At 44.6% G+C, this 22,908-nt stretch overlaps 1 protein-coding gene across 2 annotated transcripts in view; it reads left to right on the top strand.

Annotated features, from left to right (window-relative positions):
* Positions 1-22,908, top strand: part of ZFYVE28 (zinc finger FYVE-type containing 28) — a 393,202-nt gene that overhangs the window by 174,778 nt on the left and 195,516 nt on the right. The gene's annotated exons all lie outside the window — the stretch shown is intronic.

Raw genomic sequence — 22,908 nt, 5'->3', positions numbered from 1 at the left:
GGAGGTCCAGAGTATTTATTATGAGCAGAGAAAACAATTTTTACAGTGTTTTTGGGGTTTGGTAGTCCCAGATCAGGATCTGGTGCTTGGAGACTTTGAAGAGATTTGGGTGGGAAGAAGTCTCCAGTCCTCTGTCCATGTCTTGCTGGAGACTTGCAGAGTGTGTGTGTGTACAAGTGTACACACTTGTTATAAGCCACGAGCTGGCCAAAGCTCAGGGGCCTTTTGTGGAGAGCGGAGTGTGCTTCAGCTAGGAGAGGTGATCTACTCAGGAGGCAAGACTCCATATTGGAGACATTCCCTACCTGCAGGACTAGGAGAGTTGGGACAACTAATCAGGTCTGCAGGATTGAGAGAGCTGAGGCAACTTGTGAGTCCAAGGAACTGGAGCCCAGGGTATCTGGCCAGGGCCGTCTTTACCACAGGGCAAAAGGGGCAGCCGCCCCGGGCCCAGTCATTGTTTTGGGGCCCAAAGCAGCTCCCCCTTGAGCCCACACTGGCCACAAATAGTTAAGGGGATTTCGGAGGGCCCAAAAAAATGTTTGCCCAGGGTCCAATCAAGATTAAAGAAGGCCCTGTATCTGGCAAACCCTTTTACGAGTCCAGGAGTGTTCCCGTGCAGCAAGGTGCTACAACAAAAAGTGTGCCAGGAAAGCCAAAGAGCGGAGTCTGAGGGATCAGTCCCAAAACCAATGGTGCTGCTGACAAGGGAGTCAGGTGGCTCAGCTTATTTCAGTTATCTGTTTACTGGAGAAAATGCCCTGTGTGGGCAACTTTATTTGAATTTTTACTTTCGTTTGCTTTTCCCGTTAATAAAAGTGAACCACAAAGTTCTTAAACCACAGTTCGTACTGACATGAATTCACTAAAATCTCTCTCCACCACCAGTTCAATCACCCCAAATCCCACTGGTCAGGAACTGTAGAGGTGCTAGGCTAATCATTATTCGTAAATACAGAGCACCCCAATACAAAAGACACTAGTCCATCTCCCAGCAGCACTCGTGTGAATGTGTTTTTATTTTTTATGCAACTCCAGCCAAAACTTTAATTCTGGACAGAAAAGAAAAAGAGCAAATCTCATGTTTTTTTTTGCTGTCTTTAGGGTATTTTTAAAAAATTCTGCCCTGGTCTTTGCAATAGGCTATAGAAACCGGTAAAATCTGAGTTAAAAAAAACAAAGCAAACATTCAAAAAATGCTGTTTTGTGCCCCCAATTTAGTTTCTGTGTTTGTCATTTTATCTGACTTCATTGCAGAGCTCCACCAACTGCCCTTCTCCAGTCCATTGAGATTTCCATTACCGGCATCTGTGGAAAGTCTCATTGAACAATCAAATATCAGTGGTTGTGGATAAGTCTTGAAGTTAGAGAAATTTGGCCCAAAGTAGCAATGTGAGCCAAAGGGAAGTATGCAACTTGAATTTTTTTTTTCCATGGGGTGCTTTCTGAATGGCACCCCATCACCATATGTTGATTTTCAGGTTGGTGGTTAATACTATTGTGTGAAATGAGCTAATTTTTTTTTTTTTTTTATGAAAGCTGCAGGTTTAAAAGGATTGAAAAAACAATGTGAGGTTTTAGTGATTGGGGTTTGAGCTGTTTGAGATTGCCAAATAAATGAGAGTGTTATGTCTCGTACACACACATCGATTATTTGCCGACTGATCGTCCAACTTTTGTCCAGAGTGGTGTTTTGTTGGTTGGAATGTGCCTAGACTGCACACAAATTTTCTCAGCCAACAAAAATCTACTTCAGAAGTGATGTCATGTGCTGGTTTACTTTCCATGTGTTTTTTCTTCTCTGAGCATGCCCAGTCTTGCTCATCAGATTTTTGTCTGCCGAAATCTGTACTGACTGATGGAAAATCGGCCGTTGTGTTGACGGCCAACAAAAATTTTATAGCCTGCACACCAGATTTTATTCGGCCGAAAAGTAGGAGTCGGTTGTCGGAAGCATCATACTAACAAGCCGAAAATTCACGGCCAATAATCGATGCGCATGTACGAGGCATTACTTTAATTCTCTGCCTATAGACCTCTATATAGGTGTCTGCCATTCAGAGGACAAAATTCTGGGGGGGGGGTTCGTTTTGTCTATGGAAATTGTCACTATAAAACATATATGTATTCTATCAGTATTTGGGGATGCAAAAATGCATTTTAAAATTGAATAAATTTGTGATGCATTTGCTGTGCCCCATCTTGATTTGCTGGTTTTAGCGGGAATACACAGTCATTTTTAACAGTTACTCACCAGACATTTCTGTAATTTGGGGTTTCTGAGGAGTATTTAGCCACTTCCAATATTTTATATGCCATCAAGGACTTCCCACAAAAAAGTTTTCCATTCTTCCCCGACATGGGTCTCACTCCTCCTGCCTTAAGCCCCGTACACACGCGTCGAAAATTGGCAGGGAATTTTCGGCCAACGTCCGATCTGCCGATTTTCGGCTTGTTCGTATGATGCTTCAGACAACCGACTCCGACTTTTGGGCCGAAAAAAAATCTGGTGTGCAGACTATAAAAATTTTTTTGGCCGTCAACATAACGGCCGATTTTCGTGCAGTTAGTACAGATTTCAACAGGGAAAAATATGATGAGCAAGTCTTGGCATGCTCAGAGAAGAAAGAACACAAAGAAAACAAACCAACACATGACATCACTTCTGAAGTAGAATTTTGTTGGGCGAGAAAATTTGTGTGCAGTCTAGGCACATTCCAACCAACAAAACACAACTCTGGACAAAAGTCGGATGATCGGTCGGCCGATAATCGTTGCGTGTGTACGAGGCATTATTCTTCCTAAAAGAGATTTTCAGCCCCTTGTATTGGCATGGCAGAGGTTGTGAGGTTCAGAACTGCGTAGCAGAGATCTCCATAAAAGAAATCTAAAACTGGCCAACGGTTCAGCTTGCTGACATGGGCAAAAACTAAAATATCACAAATTTGCTATCCCCAGACTTTCAAATGCTGGTCGCCACACTTTTGTATTCTGGTAACAATGGACATAAAAAAGAAAATACTTTTTTTATATTTGCATCTGTTTTCAAGGCACGAGATGCCATTTGAAATATTTGTGGACGGTTTTGCAGCATAAATTACTGTAGAAAATGTAAAGTGCTATTGTGTCCTGTACGGCCCGGCTCTGCCTCAGAATCTGTACTGGTGTCCGTTTTATGAATGATTTATTCCTGGCTACAATGGGCTCTTTACAACACTTGGAGGTGATGCAATGTGAATGGAACTAATTGGATTGTTGTTGGTTTCCTGTGCGTTGTGCCGGTCATATTTCATGCTGCCAGTTAGAGCTGTCTAGTGCAGGATGGTGGTTCCAGTTAATGTACATGATTTTGTCTGAAGTAGATTTCTAAATGCTAAAATATGTTAATAAATGAAGCTGTGGGGAAAATCTCTATAATGAATCACTTAGTCTTCATTTATTAAGTAGTAGATGATCATCTTGTCCTGCATAAATACTATTACTGTATTTTCTGGCGTATAAGACTACTTTTGAACCTCAAAAAAATCCCCCAAAAATGGGAGGTCATCTTATACGCTGAGTATAATATCTCCAAGGTAACCTAAGTATAAGTATTACCGGTAGATCATGTAATAGGGGGGTCGTCTTATACGCCCAGTCGTCTTATACGCCCAGTCGTCTTATACGCCGGAAAATACAGTATTTTATCCAGTTCTTGTATGGTTATTCATAGATTTCTTGTTTTTACTGCATGATGGATAGGCTGTGTGCTGTCCTTGTGAGAATTCTAGTAGGTTAAATATTGGTCCTGTGTGGTTACTAGGCCATTATATGCTCTGCTACGCATAATTCTAGGTTAACATCCTAAACATATGTTGAAACCAGTCTTTCCCATTCTTTTTAACTTGGAGAAACCATTGAAATAACTTTCCAGGCTCAGGGAACTCCTGCTAATAATTACCATAGCAATAGTTCACAATACATTATCGTGAAGGTCACTTATTGAAGAATGAATGACCATCACACTAGGAAGGAATATTCCACCCCCTTCCCTTACAAATTGTTAAAAAGATCCTTGTTGAGAATGTTACTCACCCTGGAGGTAGAATTTGCTCATTGCTCAAGGAACCCCTAGCAACCAATAGAGGAACCCTAGGGTTCCATAGAACCATGGTTGAGAAAGGCTGGTCTAGACCCTATAAGAGCAGAGCTCGCCTTAGCCAAGGGTGCTTTACTTTTATTTTAACCCTTGAAAATCAGTTGTTAACTTGAATTCCCCCTACCCATTCCTACATATATTTATCAGTTCATTGCTCCAACTGCTGCTCCATTCAACACAGAGAGTGGAAAGCAATATCTGGTGTTTCCAGGTATTGCCTCCCCTTTCCACATTTGATAGCACTAATGCTTATTTGGTTAACTGCTGTGATATGAAGAAAGTGAGAGAGTACTCCTCTCTTTTTATGGCTAGCCATAGATTATTTCAATTCAAACCTTTAACATGCAGGTTGAGAGTACCAAGTTGATTGATCGCTCAACTTGGGTACAACTAGCCTGCCGGATTTGCTTGCGGTTCTCACAAGCTGCTGCTAGCAATAATCAGTCTTCTCCCAGTGAGAACGGCTTTGTAGATGATGGACAAGAAGACAAATGTAGGTGGTGGAATAGTCCTTGCAGATGATAGAAAGGGCCTGGTGTAGGTGGTGGAATAGTCATTGAAGATGGCCAGGTCCAGTTTATGTGGAGTGATAGTCTTTGTAGATGATGGCTAGGTCTGATGTAGGTTATGGTAAAGTCCTTGAAGATGATGGCCAGGTCCAGTTTATGTAGAGTGATAGTCTTTGTAGATAATGGCCAGGTTTAGTGTAGGTGATGGGAAAGTCCTTGAAGATGATGGACAGGTCCACTTTATGTGGTGGGATAGTCTTTGTAGATGATGGCCAGGTTTAGTGTAGGTGATGGGAAAGTCCTTGAAGATGATGGCCAGGTCCAGTTTATGTAGAGTGATAGTCTTTGTAGATGATGGCCAGGTTTAGTGTAGGTGATGGGAAAGTCCTTGAAGATGATGGACAGGTCCAGTTTATGTGGAGTGATAGTCTTTGTAGATGATGGCCAGGTTTAGTGTAGGTGATGGGAAAGTCCTTGAAGATGATGGACAGGTCCAGTTTATGTGGAGTGATAGTCTTTGTAGATGATGGCCAGTTCTGGTGTAGGTGATGGGAAAGTCCTTGAAGATGATGGCCAGGTCCAGTTTATGTGGTGGGATAGTCGTTGTAGATGATGGCCAGGTTTAGTGTAGGTGATGGGAAAGTCCTTGAAGATGATGGCCAAGTCCAGTTTATGTGGTGGGATGGTCTTTGTAGATGGCCAGGTTTAGTGTAGGTGATGGGAAAGTCCTCGAAGATGATGGCCAGGTCCACTTTATGTGGAGTGATAGTCTTTGTAGATGATGGCCAGGTCTGGTATAGGTGATGGGAAAAGTCCTTGAAGATGATGGCCAGGTCCAGTTTATGTGATGGGATAGTCTTTGTAGATGATGGCCAGGTTTAGTGTAGGTGATGGGAAAGTCCTTGAAGATGATGGACAGGTCCACTTTATGTGATGGGAAAGCCTTTGCAGGTCTGGTATAGGTGATGGGATAGTCCTGTGTGCTTACCTGCAGTGTGTATTGTAGCAGAGACACAGCCAGGCCAGTGTTTTATTACATTTTGTGGAGTCGTAGTCATGATATATAGACGTACAGCGATGCTGCTTGTGTGCTGTATCACATCCTTGGAGATGTTCCCAAGGTAATTATAGTTTTCACTGGTGATTCCAGGAGCTGACAGCTACAAAAATAACTTTTGTTTGATGCATAACAGATATATTAGTGTTTACCATTTCTACATCATCTAACACTGTAAAGATGTTTACGCTTCACATATGGTGGATATCAAATTCCGAGGAGGTAAGCGATTTTATGTCTTTTTGTGAAATCATTATCCAGGGCTGCAATATTTAGATTTGGATCTCATACATTTGAGCATTGTAAGTTATTGAAAGTAAAACTGCAAAACGTCAGCCCATTAACTACTACAGGTACCCAGGCTTTATTGGAAGTATGCTGTATTTGGAAAGCCTGAACAATTTACTTTAAAGGAAAAGTGAACTCTATCCGCTAACAAAGCCACAATTGGGCCTAGTTGCTTTTCCTGATCACACATCAGGCGGTCATATAGTTCAGAGTCACACCAGGCGGTCATATAGTCCAGAGTCACACCAAAGAAAATGGGGGCCCAAGGTAGGTGGTTTTGACCTGCTAAGCCAAGGGAGTAACTAGCCTTGCACGCAGAATTCTCCAGTTCAGGTGTCAGTTGGGCATTTAGGCCAGAGCTGCTTGTTTTTATGGTTTCTTTTCCTAGCACCCATTCTGGCGCAGCCAATGGTTGAATGCAACCCAAGCACTGTGGTATATTCTCATTTGCTTAGGTCATGGCCTAAGCACTGTGGCCTACACCATATTTGTATGATATTTTACTCTTAGTGTAGGCAGCAAGTGCTGCAATCCTGCACAAGCACTGGCTCTTTTCCCATCCCACTATACCTATACAGGGTAGTCCTTTATATGTTTGCACAGTGATGTTGTATGCGTTGTGCCAACCAGCCTGCTGGCCCTGGGGGCATTGCCACACTAGCCAAGCCAGTGTAGACCAAAACACCTCTAACTGCAGGTGTCTTTGGATGAATGTCTGTGATGGAGGAAGGGCAGTTAGGGCCTTCATAGTTAAAGGATAGCTTCCCCTTTTTAAAAAAATAAATAAATACCGTATTTGCCGGGGTATAAGACGACCCCCTAATTTTCAGGTTCAAACATAGGTTTTGGGCAATACTCACCGTATAAGACTACCCCCCTTCTGTACCGTAGCGGAGTATAAAATATGAGGACTACTTTACATGCCCCAAAACAAACGTCCCTATTAATCTTCAAGAAGGGTAAGTACACAAACGTCCCTATTAATCTCCAAGAAGGGTAAGTATACAAACGTCCCTATTAATCTTCAAGAAGGGTAAGTACACAAACGTCCCTATTAATCTCCAAGGTAAGTACAAGGGGTGCAATTTTCTCAAAGCGCTGGCTGGATGTGCAGGAATACTGTACCGGTATGTACTGTAGCTTCGGCTACATACGGCTACTATACCACGCTGAGCCAATCACAGTGAGCGAAGTATTATATTTTTGAATACAAAGCCTGCTTGGATTGGCGGAGTCAGAGAGGCGGGCTGATGATGTTACTCTCTCTGACTCAGCCAATCTGAGCTGGTTTTGTATTTAATAATTAATACATCGCTTACTGTGATTGGCTCAGTGCGCCCAGAACCCCTGAACAGCAGTAAATCAAAAAGGGGTCCTAAACCCATCAATTCAGTGGTTTTAAAATAGCTACGTTCCTGGAATGCTGGGATTGCGAACTGTCACATTTGCTTGTGTCCTCAACCAAACTGTCAAACCATCATATGGCTGGTGTCCTAACTGATCACATATGCAGCATCATGGCAGTTGCAGATCAAGCAGAAGCAGCTTTCTTGGCTGTAAAGGATAGGAGGGTTTAATTCCATTTTAGGCTGTCAGCAGATCGGCCTCTACAAACCCAGCAGTACCTAAAAATGGAGAGATACTGAGCATGTGCAGAGCAGGGTGAGACCGTGTATTACTGTTTTTTAAACAGCATAGATAGACACTTATTTTTAATGTTTTACATAGCTATACCTGCAAAAGGGGCCAACCTGAAGTGATCTAGCAGGACTTCATTTTCTAACTAAAGTTCCACTTTAATCTGAGTTTTAAAAATATTCCATTGCAGATTTAGCAGGCTTTTCACAGGGCTTCTAGAGAGCACATCTTCACTGTAAATCATCACTCTAATGCTGCACTGAGATAAATGAGAGGGCAAGACTTGACTTGGCAAATTCCTAGGCACTGGATTAGACTAAGCAGGTGATAGCAGATGAGATGAGATGACTATCCCTATGAGAAATTGAACCACCGTGCAGCTTTTCTGCGTCCACTGAGCCAGATAAAATGCAGATTACGCACGGCTGGTGTGTATTTGTAATATAAACTTCAGTTTCCCCTACACAGTGCAGCTTATTCATTAAATGAGTGTTCCTGATCTACCTTTTACCCCCCTTTACCGTGTCCATTATTAGATCACTCAGCGCTGCCCTCCTGATTACTCCTTAATGTCCTGTTGACACATAACTAGGCTCGTTTATCACTGCTGTCATCTCCTCGGGTTACATATTAACCTCATGTGATGGATGATTCAGATCCGGGCTGTTACATTTGTTGACAGTAGTTGGCCATGCGGTGCGTACTATTATTTGTTGTTATTGTGAGGCCATGTGCTGTTCTTGTGCCTGCCAAGTCAGTGAATGGCCGGGCATCCACTGGCAGCCATGTTGTCTTGGCAATGTGATGTTGACAATGATAGAGCCGTCACTTGATCTTGGTACTGCAATGTGTTTATCACATTAGACCATGACTGCTGAGGATACAAAGACCATGACTGCTGAGGATACAAAGACCATGACTGCTGAGGATACAAAGACCATGACTGCTGAGGATACAAAGACCATGACTGCTGAGGATACAAAGACCATGACTGCTGAGGATACAAAGACCATGACTGCTGAGGATACAAAGACCATGACTGCTGAGGATACAAAGACCATGACTGCTGAGGATACAAAGAATTTCTGACTAAAGTAATACAAAAAAAAAAACTTCTGGCTGACCATAGGCAATATCAGCAGATTTCGCAGGGATGATCCATTCAGAAAACACCAGAAGTTCTGTGATTGGACAAAGGGAGAGATGGGTCAGAAAAACGACAGTATAGCGTCTGTGTATGGGAGCCACAGCGCTCATAATTGCAGCACTGAAAAGAGCTGTAGGATCCGGCATGAATGAAAAAGAACGTAAAGAATGGAAAGAAAGGGGTGCTGATATAGCCCCCCTTTTCTTTATGGGATGGCGGCAGGGGCTTAAGAGTTATTTGCGGCCTATGTAAGGTTTCCACAGGCAGTCTGCCTGTTGAACTTTTGACCCAGGTCACTGTTTTTTCAAAACTTCCCGCTCAAATCAGTGGGTTTCCAGGCAGTTTTTGTAGAAACTGCGGCTTTCCCGCTCGATTTCAGCTATCGCTGGGCAGATTTGCGCGTGGAGCTCCGCTCCGCTCCCGCTCAAATGTCCTGCTCTTTTCACCTATTCCAGCCTCAACTGGTTCACAAAGGGGCTATTTAAGAAGCGACCGCGCGGCTCCGGGTCACTTCACCTCGTCAGGAATCCAAATACTGCGTTCCCCTCCCTCCCACCCCTTTTCTTTTGGTTTGTCGCGGCCCAGTTATTATTTATTGGCTGATATACTGTCGCCTTAGCTTGGGTGCTTTGGTGGACGATTAATTATTCAGTGAGTTGGTGTTTGGTTGGATAATGATGGTAAGGCCCCGTTCACATAGGGGCGATCCGACTTAGAGGGGCGACCTCCGTGGTCGCGGTGCGAGCAGCGCACCGCGACCTCGGAGCGGCCGCCACGGACTTCATAACATTGAAGTCTATGGCGGTCGCCTCCGGGTCGCCCCAAAGAAGCTCCGGACCCTTTTTCTAAGTCGGAGCGACTTGTGTCGCTCCTATTAGAACGGGTCCGCAGCTTCCCTATGGAAGGAGACCTACGGCGACCTGTGAGACGACCAGGTCGCCTCACAGGTCGCCTTAGTGTGAACGGGGGCTAAAAGTTAACGTTATGTTTGTCAACCTGAGCCGTAGTGGCTAGGTTGTTGATGTGTGTTTAACTCTTAAGTGTAAATAAAGTTTAAAGTATTTTATTTATGTTTGTATTTTAAAGCCAATAATAAAACAAGCCGCGGCCTTTTATGTCCAAGCCAATATTGTGTGGTCTATTTATTTATTTAAGGTTAAGTCCCCGTTCACACTGGGGCGACCTGTGAGGCGACCTGGTCACCTCACAGGTCGCCGTAGGTCGCCTTCCATAGGGAAGCTGCTGACCCGTTCTAATAGGAGCGACACAAGTCGCTCTGACTTAGAAAAAGGGTCCGGAGCTTCTTTGGAGCGACCGTCATAGACTTCAATGTTATGAAGTCCGTGCCGGCCGCTCCGAGGTCGCAGCGCGCTGCTCGCACCGCGACCTCGGAGGTCGCCCCTGGAAGTCGGATCGCCCCAGTGTGAATGGGGCCTTAAGGTTTGTTTAATATTATTTAACATTTAACGGTTTAAAAAAAAAAAAAAAAAACATCCTGCCTGCCATTCCCATAAGTAAAGGCCAGTGATCAGAACTCCGCCCCTCCAGCCCGATGCAATCCAGCCCTCCCAGCTCTGCCTCTAGTATCCAGCCGACCATTACTCCGCCCTGCTCCGCCCATTGTCTCTCCTGGCTGCATCGGGGGTGGGATCAGGCTGTAATATTTTGCAAATAGATTCAATGGAGAGACAATGGGCGGAGCAGGGCAGAGTAATGGTCGGCTGGAGACTAAGAGGCAGAGCTGGATTGCATGGCGGATTGCATGCCGGCGGAGAGGCTGCAGAGCGTTACAGTGCAAAGCAGCAGGAGAGGGGGGAGAGACGTTCGGAGCATGGCGGAGAAAGGCTGCTACCGTACTACTGCTGGGACACTTCACTCAGCCCGCTTCCTCTACACTCCGGCTCCGACACAAGGCTCGGGCTGTCCGGGCGGGAGAAGTTCTACAAGTGTGGCGGATCCCCTGGTGGAGAGCTGAGCTCTGCTCACTGATCCCTCCTCCGGAGACTGTCCGGGAGAAATATCGCGATATATCTTTATATCGCAATGTAATTTTTTCCCCAATATCGTGCAGCCCTACTAGGGAGCTATTTAATTATTATTATTTTTTGTCTTCCGATTTAAATCCCAGTCCTGCACGCTGGAAGGAATTTTAAACCAGGCTGACCATTTAATTTGCCACATTTTTTTGGCGCTTTTAAAGAGTACAAAGTGGCATTTATTTGGTGCCGACCGCCCTATAGCAGATTAAAGCCTGGTACACATGGGCAGATTATCGGAAAATTTTTGTCAGTTTTTGTTGCATGCTGGACTCGTATGGAAAGTGAAGAGATAACGCACTATACAAAAATTCTCGTACTACAGAATTCAACTTCAGAAGTGATATAACGTGTTGAATTGTTTTGTATGTGTTCTTTCGTTTCCAAGCATGCGTAGTCTTTGATCCCACAATTTTGTTTGCATGAAAAGTGTACTGATTAAACCAAAATCAGACGTTGTGTTCACATAGAATAAAAAATGTATAGCCTGGACATTCAGTTTTTGTTCTCCAAAAATTCAGAATCGGCTATTGAAAGCACTATACTAACGATCCGAAAATCTGGAGATCATTCATTGGACTAAATTTTACTTCCGATTATCATGGGTACGGGTCTTCACTGTGCAGAATTGCGTATATATATATGTAATTCTGCACTTTTGCATTGGGGGTGGGGTGCATGCGTGCCACTTCTACTGTGATTAGTCACATCTGATGCTGATCAGCGGATGCCGGCCAATAGATGTCCACTGGCACTCACTGATCAGCGGGAAGAGACACAGGGCAGAGCGCTGCCTATGTAAACGTGGCAGAATTTTGTGCTGTCTGGGATGTAGTGGATTTTGTTTCCCTGCAAAGCAAGGAATAAAATCCACCACATCCTTTAGTAAAAGCACCACATAGGCACACATTTAACCCTTTCATCGCCCTTGATGTTTAACCCTTTCCCAGCCAGTGTCATTAGTACAGTGACAGTGCATATTTTTAGCACTATACCAATTTGTGTTAACCCAGAATGCAAACAAAGTCCACCTGGAAAAAAGAACACATTAGCAAATGTTTCCGGGTGGACTATGTTTGCATTATGGGTTAATTAACACATATGGTATAAATGGTTGATTTTTAATTTATAGCAGCTGCTTCTTCATATGTTAGATTACTGCATATCACCATATATTTGAAGTGGTGTTTTTTAGCGCTGGGTGAGTGTGGAAGAGCTATATAATTACATAGCGGTATCTTCACTCCTTTTTTCATATTTTTAGCACTAATCACTATATTAGTGTCACTGGTACCCACAAAGTGTCAGATTGTCCGCCGCAATGTTGCAGTCCCGTTGCAAGTTCCTGATCGCTGTCATTACTAGTAAAAATAAATAAATACAAATTCCAGTATATATACCATAGTTTGTAGAATCTATACCCTTTGTGCAAGCCAATCAATATACACTTATTGAGATTTTTTTCTACCTAAAAATGTAGCAGAATACATCCTAAACTTATGAAGAAATTTGATTTTTTTTTTTTATTTTTATTGGATAGGTTTTATAGCAGAAAGTAAAAAATATTGTTTTGTTTTTTGCAAAATTGTTGGTCTTCATTTGCTTATAGGGCAAAAAATAAAAAACCCAGAGGTGATCAAAAACCACCAAAAGAAAGCTCTATTTTAAGTTTAATCTATTTTTATTTATTTATTTTTTTTGCATTAGAAAGAATTACAAAACACAATAGAATATATCAAATACAAAAAAAGTATTTGGTGACCAAGGACATGTGCTGTTCATTCAAGACAGGAAAGGGATCCCCCAATGTACAGCCAGAGGAAAATTAACAAAGAGCGACATAAACTGGAATGGGTGAGAAACACAGGGAATTTTAATGACTCCTCCAAGCACCTGTAAACGCGTATGCAAAACTGTGTGCTTGAACGCAAGCAGAGAAATACGCTGCCATTTAGCAGATGCATGGTGGTGCCATTAATTGTCAATGGCATCCCCAAACAACTGCAAGACCACACACAAATTTGCGTGTTTTCTCAACACACAGAGAAACACAATGTCATTTAGCAAACGTGTGCAAAATTTTATTTTTTCTTTACATACAGAGCAATGCACTGCCATTGAGCAGATACACTATGGTGCTATAAATTATTAACACACCCAAATGCACCTGCAAGTACGTCCGCAAAATTGCACACTTCTCGACACACTGAGATACGTGCTGCTATTTAGCAGACATGAGGCGGTGCTAATAAATTGTTAATGGCAGCCCCACATACCTGTAAATACACAAGCCAAACAGCATGGTACCCCAGCACTATGTGGTTTGGTGTGGATCATTTTTGGAAGAGAGTCTGGGACTTCTGTGTTTCCCACTCTAGAATGGAGTTCACACTAGTACGAACACAGACATCACATGTGATTCGCACCGCATTGTTGTGCAGATCACATGCAATGCCTATGCAATGCGAATTTAGCCATACAGTTTGTATGGCTGAACTCGCATTCCATTCGTACGAAAATACTGTCAGGAACCTTTTTTTTTTTCTGCACTGGAATCGGATTACATGGATGTTCATAGCCATACGATACAGTTTCTGTCAAAATGCACAGGTCGCACTGCGATCTACAAACCGATCTGGGGGTGTCATTAACTTTGTATTGACACCAGCAGTGGTTCGCAGAGGGAAGTAGGGAGAGTGCGATGCGTGCACTAGAATTGTGTTGGTTCCCCCATCACAGTAATGTGAACCCAGGCTTAAGCCTAGTACACACTGGCCGAATGCCAGGCAACACTGGGCGGCACAGTGGTGTAGTGGGTAGCACTTTCACCTAGCAGCAAGAGGGTCGCTGGTTCGAATCCCAACCACGACACTACCTGCCTGGACTTTGCATGTTCTCCCTGTGCCTGCGTGGGTTTGCTCCGGGTGCTGGTAGGTTAATTGGATCCTGTATAAAATTGGCCCTACTATGTATGAATGTGAGTTAGGGACCTTAGATTGTAAGCTCCTTGAGGGCAGGGACTGATGTGAATGTGCAATGTATATGTAAAACGCTGCGTAAATTGAAATCACTATATAAGTACCTTAAATAAATAAATAAATAAATAAATCAGCTGGTTCAATTAAAACCGTCCAACATTCGGCCCCTGTGTATGGCAGCCGATCCAACAGAACATTGGCTGGCTTCTGTTGGACAAGCATGCTGGAAAGCCAGCAGCTAACCAGCTCCTGATCAGCCATTGGCTGAGAACGCTGACCGGAGTGTTCAGAACACAATAGTTCCGCAGGGGAGATCACTGTACTAACATCTGATTGTTAGTACAGCGGCTCCAACCTGAGCTGTCAGATAGTTTAAAACTGATAGTGTGTACTAAGCATTAGGGCAGCCCGTTGAAATCAATGGTCTGTCTTATACACAACTAAGCCTTGGGGACTTCTTTCCCAATTTCTTAGCATTGGGCAGCCCATTGAAATGAATAAGCTGCTTTACAAGCAATCTCCAAAAACGCACCTGCCCTTGGTCTCACCTGTAGGTGTGAACCAGGCCTGAAACTGCTAGTCCAGTTCTGTTATACCGAATCAGGAATTGCAGGGATACCGGATGCTAGGCTTGAGGACACACAGATCTTGTAATGGCCTACGACATCTGCTCATTCACAGCAGGCCTAAACCTCCTTATATGTGATTAATGTGCAGCCCTCTCCTGGGTACAAACCTCGGTTGCCTCTAGGAAGTCTCTAGGTCACCGAAGCTTCATTCTATCTCCAGCTGAAAGGACAAGGACCGCGAGTCCTAATTTTATTACAGGAGTGAGAGGCAATAGGGAGTAGGTATATTGTTTCTCTGGGCGTAAATCACATTTATGGCGGTGCTGTGGCATCTAGGCAGAACAACAGATAAATAAACCTGGGCTCTGGAAAAAGCACATCATGCAAAATATATATTTTTTTCAGGGGAGAGCACAGGAAATCGAAGCTCTTGATACACGGCCTAGGCGCTCTCCACAGAGAATAATGTGCTCAGGTTCACAAACTCTAAATCCAGCCATGTCGGGAATCTATTGAAGTCGGTTACATTGATTAATCTTTAAGAGCAGACTGGGTTACTATTAACCCACTTATGTCCTTTGGCAATTCACAGACAACTAGAAAGCAGCACAATGCTGCTGGACGGTAAAGGAAAATGGACGTTAACCACTTGGCTACTGGGCACTTAAACCCCCTTCCTGCCCAGGCCAATTCTCAGCTTTCAGCACTGTCGCACTTTGAATGACAATTGCACGGGCATGCAACACTGTACCCAAATGAAACTTGTATCATTTTTCAAACAAATAGAGCTTTCTTTTGGTGGTATTTAATTACTACTGAGTTTTTTACTGAACATTTTTCATAGTTTTTTTTCCTTCATTGATGTGCACTGATGAGGTGCCACTGATGGGCTGCACTGATGGGCTGCACTGGTAGGTGGCACTGAAGGGCGATAATAGGTGGCACTCATGGGCAGTAATGGGTGGCACTTATGGGCAATGATGGGCACTGGTAGGTGACACTAATAGGTAGCACTGATGATGGGGCACTGGTGGGCATCGATAGATGGCATTAGTGGGCACTGATGGGTGGCACTGGCGGGTGGCACTGACCGGCACTGGTAGGTGGCACTGGGGCACAGATGCTCCTCTCCTCTTCGGGACCGATGCCCCTCTGACAGCAGCCGGTGATCGGCTGACAGCGTAAGGCGAAAAAAATAGCTGCTGGCTATCTCCGGCTGCTGTTTTCATTACGTGATCAACTGTCATTGGCTAACGGCTGATCACGTGGTAAGGGGCCGGGAAAATGTAAAAATCAAAATTATTTAACATTTTAGGCCAATTTGTTTTCTGCTATATATTTTTGGTAAAAAATTGCAATAAGCGTATCTTGATTGGTTTGCGTAAAGTTATCACGTCTACTAACTACGGGAAAGATTCGTCTTTTTTTGTTTCTACTAGTAATGGTGGTGATCTGTGATTTTTTTGCAGGACTGCGACATTGCCGCAGACATATTGGACCCCTGACTGACATTTTTGACACTTGGGGGGGGGGGGGGGGGGGAACCAGTGACATTACTACAGTAATCTGTGCTAAAAAATATGAACTGTTACTGTAATAATGACACTGGCAGGAAAGGGGTTAACACTAGGTGATCAAGGGGTTAAATGTGTACCTAGGGGTGTGTTTCTAACTGTGGGAGGCGTGGCTTGTGAAATGATCAGAGACCTGTGTCCCTATATAGAAGGATCACAGGCGCTCTGTGATCATTCCAGGGAGAAGAATGGTCAGCTGTGTTTACAACAGCCGACTGTTCTTCTCTCTTTGAGCGGGGGGCGATCACGGGTGTCAGGCGGCAATCGGAGCGGCATGCCCTGTGCATCTGCCTCCCTGCTGACGAGCGGGGGCGGGAACGTGCCACCGCCAGCCCGCGCTCGCCCCCTAGCTGCAGGTGCGCCACTGACTTATACCTACGTCGGTTTGTGCAGGTGCGGCTGACCGGTTAAAGATGAACTAAACACTTTCAATCACTATAAACCTTTTTAATCCTAATTCTGCTAGTATATGAATAAGAAGAAATTATATTTACTAGTTTTAATCTTTTGGTTTCTGGCCTAGGCCAAAATAATGTCATGCATCCCAGGAGTCTCCATGGGCTTTTTTTTTCTTTCATCTGTAGAAGGGGAGGAGGGGTTTCCTTTGCTAAGCACACCCTCCTGCTTTTACTGTATGCCTGAACTAAGGGCAAATAGATTCCAGGAAGGAAATGCTATATGAATCATTTGCCCTTCCTGAAGATGGCTGCAGCCAGAAATGCAAGGGGGGCACGTTTGTTGTCATGTGCTCTGTTCTATGTATATTACAAATCCCAAAGTCCCTATTTTATCCTGTAAGCGGGTAAGGGAGGGTGATCTTACATGCAGTGGTACCATGGAAAATGAACATAGCCACCCTCTAACAGGAAGCCAAATCACAGCAGAAAAACAAAGGAAATGTGCAACTTGGGGGAGGCTGAGAGCAAAAGAAGAGACTTGTTTATGTTAAAGTGGTATTAAAGCGTCCAAAAAAAAAAAGACTTACCTGCAAAGAGGATCCCTTCTGCGGCACGCTGTCACCGCTGACGGGGCTTCCATCTTCCTTCCCGGTTCTTGGACTGCGGCTGTTTGAATGGCCAGGCCGCAATGATCGTACTCAAGTGTGCCCTCCACCAATCGGAATAAGACACGGGGGTGGGAATGGGGATCAGACTAAGTGCAGCTTTAAGCCCCGTACACACGTAGTGATTGTCGGCCGTAAATATTCGGCCACCGAACGATCGGCCGATTGTCGACTTGTTAGTATGATGCTTCCGACAACCGACAGCGAATTTTCGGCCGAACAGAATCTGGCGTGCAGACTTTAAAATTTTTGTTGGCCGATTGTTCGCCAGTCAGTACAGAATTCGGCCGACAAACAGCAGATTTGCAAGACTGGGCATGCTCCGAAAAGAGAAAACACACGGAAAGTTAACCATCACATGACATCACTTCTGCAGTCGGCGGTTGTTGGCCGACAAAATTCGTGTGCAGTCTTTAGCACTTTTCAGCCGACAGGACAGCCCTGGACAAAAGACGGCCGATCGTTCGGCCGACATTCGTTACGTGTATACGGGGCTTTAGTAACAGCTCAATTTATTAGAAATAGACAAAGCGCAATTCACATAATTAAACACTCAAATGAGCATATGTAAAATCCATTAACCAGACGTGATCAGTGTCCCAAGCAGTCCTTCATAAAAGCAAAAAAACGGCACCGGTGTAGCGAAGCAGTGGTAACAGGAGCAGAAGGAAGCTGTTGGCCTCCACGAAAACCAGTGTGGAATGCAAGATGGTACTGGGACAAAATTGGCGTCATTGGGAGGCCATGCTGGCGTAGAAAGGGAAATTAAGATAGTTACTTAGTGGTTGAGGTTGAATAAAGACAATAGTCCATCCAGTTCAACCTGGGTAGGTGTGTGTGGACCTATTAATTTCCCATACCCCTGAATGTTCTGATCTTTGAGATTTACATCCAAGAATCTTTTAAAAGTAGCCATACTTTCCGCAGTTACCACCATTTGTGGAAGAGAGTTCCACAATCTTATAGCCCTTACTGCAAAAAACGCATTTCAAAGCTTCTGCTTCTTCATCAGACCTCCATTACATCCGTGCAGTGTGCAATGCGGTGACGTCACAGGCCACTACCGATGTAAGTATCTCCTAAACGGTGCACTTTTAGGAGATATTCACTGTACCAACAGGTTTACTAGGTTTTTAAAAATATATACTTGAATAGAATTTTTTTCTAAACCAGAGTTTATTATCACTTGAAGACCTCAGATCTATCTGAATATTGGTGCATAAAATATGAGAGCTGCCATTGCTGACTTATTTTCAAGATGCAGGGTCTGGAGATGATATTCTTGTCCAAGAACAAGCATGCATTCAGTAAAGTTTCAGTATCTGATCTGCACATGCTTGTTCCTAGTTAAAGTGGAGCTCCACCCAAAAGGGGAAGCTCTGCTTGTTTTCACCCTCCCTCCACTTCCACATTTGGCAATTTTGGGGGGGAGTGGGTACCTGGTTTTGACAGGTACCCTCTCCTAATTTTGGCTCAGATCGCTGTGGCGATCTAAATCTGAATTTTCCGGACTCCCCCCTTCCCCAGCAGTCTTCTGGGACACAGCACATACAAACGCTATACAACTTTTATACAATTTTCTTGTACAACCTTCCTTTAGATTTACCAAAACCATAGAATATGAGGTCAAACCTGAACACTTGCAATTTGTATGCAATCAGGCAGGCCCTTGCATTATGTAGTTGAAGGCAAATCTAAAGGAATTCGAACAACAAAAGTTGTATAATGTGTATCCAGCTTAAAGCGGAGTTCCACCCGAAATTTATACTTACCTCCATCTTCTCGCTCCCGGTCACCTGAAAAATAAATGGATAATCGCAAATTTTTTTTTTTTTCACTTACCTGTTAGAGAAAATATACTCACCTTACTTCCTTCTTTCTCCCCTTGGCGGCGACGGCGATTCGTCACCTCCTGGCTTTTGCAATGATTCCTGGGAGCTGAAGGTCATCGCTCCCAGAAATCATTGCGCCTGCACCGGCCCCGACGTCAGTTCCGGGGCGCGCGCGTCATTCCCTTCTAAACAGCTTCTGGGCATGCCCAGAAGCTGTGGAGGGATGCCGCGCGCGCACCGGAACTGACGTCGGGGCCGGTGCAGTGCATCGTGGGACCGAAGAAGAAGGAAGAGGACAGAAGAGGACGCGGAAGAGGATCGCGCTGGCTTCACGCTGCCCACACCTGAGATGGCAGCGCTGGACAAGACAATTTCAAGGTAAGTATTTCTCCTGAAAGGTAAGTGCAACCCGGGACGGATCAGAGGCTAGCCATTGTGGAATGTACTAGCCCTGACTGTCCCGGGGGTATTTTTATAAAAAAATGTATAACCAGGGTGGAGCTCCGCTTTAAGGGACCATTCACAAGGTGCAGCGCGACTAGCGCATGCGCAATTAGGAAACAGGCGGTTTGCTTTACTAGAGATGCCGGAGCCTGCACCTGAAGCGGTTTGAAGACTCAATTTGTGTTAGGACATCGTTAGATCCCTGGACAGGTAAGTGTCCTTATATTGTAGCTGCTGACTTTACATTTTTTGGGGGGGAGCCTGGAGCTCCTTTTTAAGTAGTAAATAGGGGATGTGGATAACCACATTGGAACACAAACCTTCAATCAGCCATGAGTTGTATTTTTACCTCCAGACAGGATTTGTGTTGTACAGGCATACCCTGTTTTAAGTACACTCACGAGTACGGACACAGCCTGGTGAGCTTGGCATGGCACTACTCCCGGTTTTTAACATTGGCGTCTATGGGAAATCTTGGTCAGCTTGACATGGCACTGCTCCCAAACCATAAGTGACAGGGATACCAAACTTAGGGAGCACCGAGAGGGGACCCAGGACTACAACATATCCTATTCGTGGGCGGCCAGCTTGCCCAGGTAATCTACCATGTCATAGTCCTGGATCCCCTTAACATGCTCCCCAAGCTTGGTGTCCTTGTAAATACACTAGCTCCATAGGAAATCTTGGTCAGCTTGACGTGGCACTGCTCCCAAACCATAAGTGACATGCATTGAGAAATGAAAAAAGGTATTGCTTCACTTTAAGTACATTTACATTTTACGTACATGCTCTGGTCCCATTATGTATGCCTGTAATGGGCTGTATTGCGGCAGTTCTAAATCCTGGCAAGCGGTCTTGTTATCTCCAAGAATCCTCCTAGTGTTGTGTATACGGCGTTCAGCGCGTGCACAGACCTCCTACCTCATTGTGACTCAATATTAATTAGGTCGGACACATCTTCCTTGTTCAGCTCTAATTACAGGCTTGTCTGTGCAGATGGTGCTGCAGGATGCAGCAGAAACCTGATTTACATCTCGGGTGGTTTAACTGTGACCCAATCAGAGGTTTTAAAAAAGCCCCTTCATATTACCAATAAGGACTTACAGACTGCTATTAAAATATTTTTAAGGACAACTCCTGCTAAATATATAAATTATAGCTGCATAGTTTGGAAATAACGACACATACTATGTGCATAGGGCATGTACTTTCCAAAAGATTAATTATGATGCATCAACTTCTGCTCTGTTATGATGCTTACATTTCTGTAAACCAGGGATATGCAAACTGTGGCCCTCCAGATGTTGCAGAACTACAAGTCCCATGATGCATAGCAAGACTCTTGACAGCCACAAGCATGACACCCAGAGGCAGAGGCATGATGGGACTTGTAGTTTTGCAATAGCTGGAGGGCCGCAGTTTGCATATTCTTGCGTGTAGACTATAATGTCTATTTGCTTTTCCTTTTGAACTGCTAGTGAACTCCACTGTAAGGCCCCTTTCAGATGGAGCGGCTCTGTCCAAGCAGAATCGGCCTGCTCAGCGGGGGATCTCTCTGCTCAGCAGGCAGATGACAGGTCTGTGGCCGCTTTCCTCTATGGGGCCGTCAGATGGAAACCGATCACATGTCCACTGCCATCCGACTGTCATCCAAACTGCTGGACGGATGGTGAACGTATCGCACTACATCCATTTTTAGCCTCTTTTATCGGGTCAGATGCCCAGCGGGTGTCTGTAGAAATCCGCTGCCCCATAGAGATTAATAGGTGGTCCAATCAGGTCCACCTGAAAAACTGACAGGCGGACCTGATCGGTCTGCTGGTGTGAAAGGGGCCTTAAGGTAACACCAAGCTCCTCCCACTTAAAAAACATGCCAAAATGTCTCCCTTCCCCTTTAACTTTTATGTTTTGTTTTTTTTAAAGGTAATCCTATGGTCACAGCTATACCCTTCATTTTGGAACATCAGCACTGTAGTAATACTAATACGTTATAACTAATCCAGTGTACAGTAAGCTTACTTGAAAAATCTCCTTTCATGTTGTCCTTCCTAGATTCCCTGCATGCTTTGCATCTTCTCCTCTGCTGTCTTTCAATTTTTAAGAACTATATATCCCATGGTACATTGCTGCTCCATTTCCTGAAACTCCTCAGTATCAGGGACGTACCTACAGGGTTTGCAATTGTGACACAGCCCCATGTTCCACAGGGCCTGTGTTGCTCACCTGTACTCCTGGAGTACAGCCCTGGAGGGGTGGCAGGGAGGCTGGCAAATGGGGGAACTGATGCCCTCTATTTCCCTCCTGTAGCCGCTAAAAGCCCACTTCTCCTCCTCTCTACCCTGCAGGCATTCAGCGACTGCAGGAGGAAAGTGGAGAGAATCAGTTCCTCTATATGCCACCCTCGTATCCAGGCCCCACTGTTCCTGGGCTCTTGTGTGCTCTCCTGGCTCCTGCAGCTCTGCTGGCTTCCCTCCTCCTCTCTTCCATTTATCAGGATGGAGAGCAGGAGAATGGAGCCAGTAAATGTCATTTACAGACCCCTTCCTTTTTTGAATGGACAGAGTCCGTGATTGGTACCGAATACCAACTCAGTCCATTCATATGTGAAGCACAGTAAACTGTGTTTACTATGCTTCAGTTTGTGAATGAACTGTAAACTCTGTAGAGAGCTATTCCTGTCCATTCTTTCTGTGCAGCTGAGGCTGCAGAGACAAAGATTGAGGTCCGTGTCCTCATTCTCATTTCCCTGTCTTAAAAGTGGAACATCACAGGTCTATTTAAACCCCTGAAATTTCACCAAAGCCCCCACTGGGGCTCCTAAAAAAAAAAAAAAAAAAAAAAAAAAAGTAAAGAAATAAAAAAAAAAATAAAATACTGACATCAGTGGTATAACTACCAGGGTTGCAAAGGTCTCACTTGCAACTGCGCCCTGGCGTTCCACCACCGTAGGGGGGGGGGGGCCTGCTACAAAACGTGAAAGTTTCCTGCTGCAGGACTGTAATAAAGGGTTTCCACAACGATAGTAAAGGACCCCAGGATCAATAGAAAGGACCCTGCCTGGGGGTCAGGGGGGGCCTTCATTTTTCCTTGCCCCAGTGCCCTGAAAGTGCTCTATGTCCATTTGGAAAGTGAATCTAATGGTAGTGGTTTCATAATTATCAATCAACTGCTGCCCTTGCAGGGCTCTAATGAAGTGGCAGGGTCTGCATTCCTTTAGATGTGATTTCCTGTTGATGGGAGTATCTCACCAAAAATAACATGTCTGTGTGTCTGTCTGTGTGTGTCTGTCTGTCTGTGTCTGTCTGTCTGTGTGTGTGTGTGTGTGTGTGTGTCTGTCTGTCTGTGTGTGTGTGTCTGTCTGTCTGTCTGTCTGTCTGTCTGTGTCTGTCTGTGTCTGTCTGTCTGTGTCTGTCTGTCTGTGTCTGTCTGTGTCTGTCTGTCTGTATGTGTCTGTCTGTGTGTGTCTGTCTGCTATGCATATACCATACCTAGCCAATGTCCCAGGAAGTTGGAAATGACTGAAGTAGTCACCAGTACTCCAGTGATCTCCACTTGCTTCCCAGTCCTGTGCCAAGCGGCTTCCTTGCCACATACTGAAGACAGGAGGATGACCACTCAGTACCAGCGCCATTCAG

The sequence above is a fragment of the Pelophylax lessonae genome, assembly GCF_965119305.1.
Source record: "Pelophylax lessonae genome assembly, chromosome: 1".
Classification (NCBI taxonomy): Eukaryota; Metazoa; Chordata; class Amphibia; order Anura; family Ranidae; genus Pelophylax; species Pelophylax lessonae.
The sequence above is the reverse complement of the archived record's forward strand: the minus strand, read 5'-3'. Positions and strand labels throughout refer to the sequence as shown.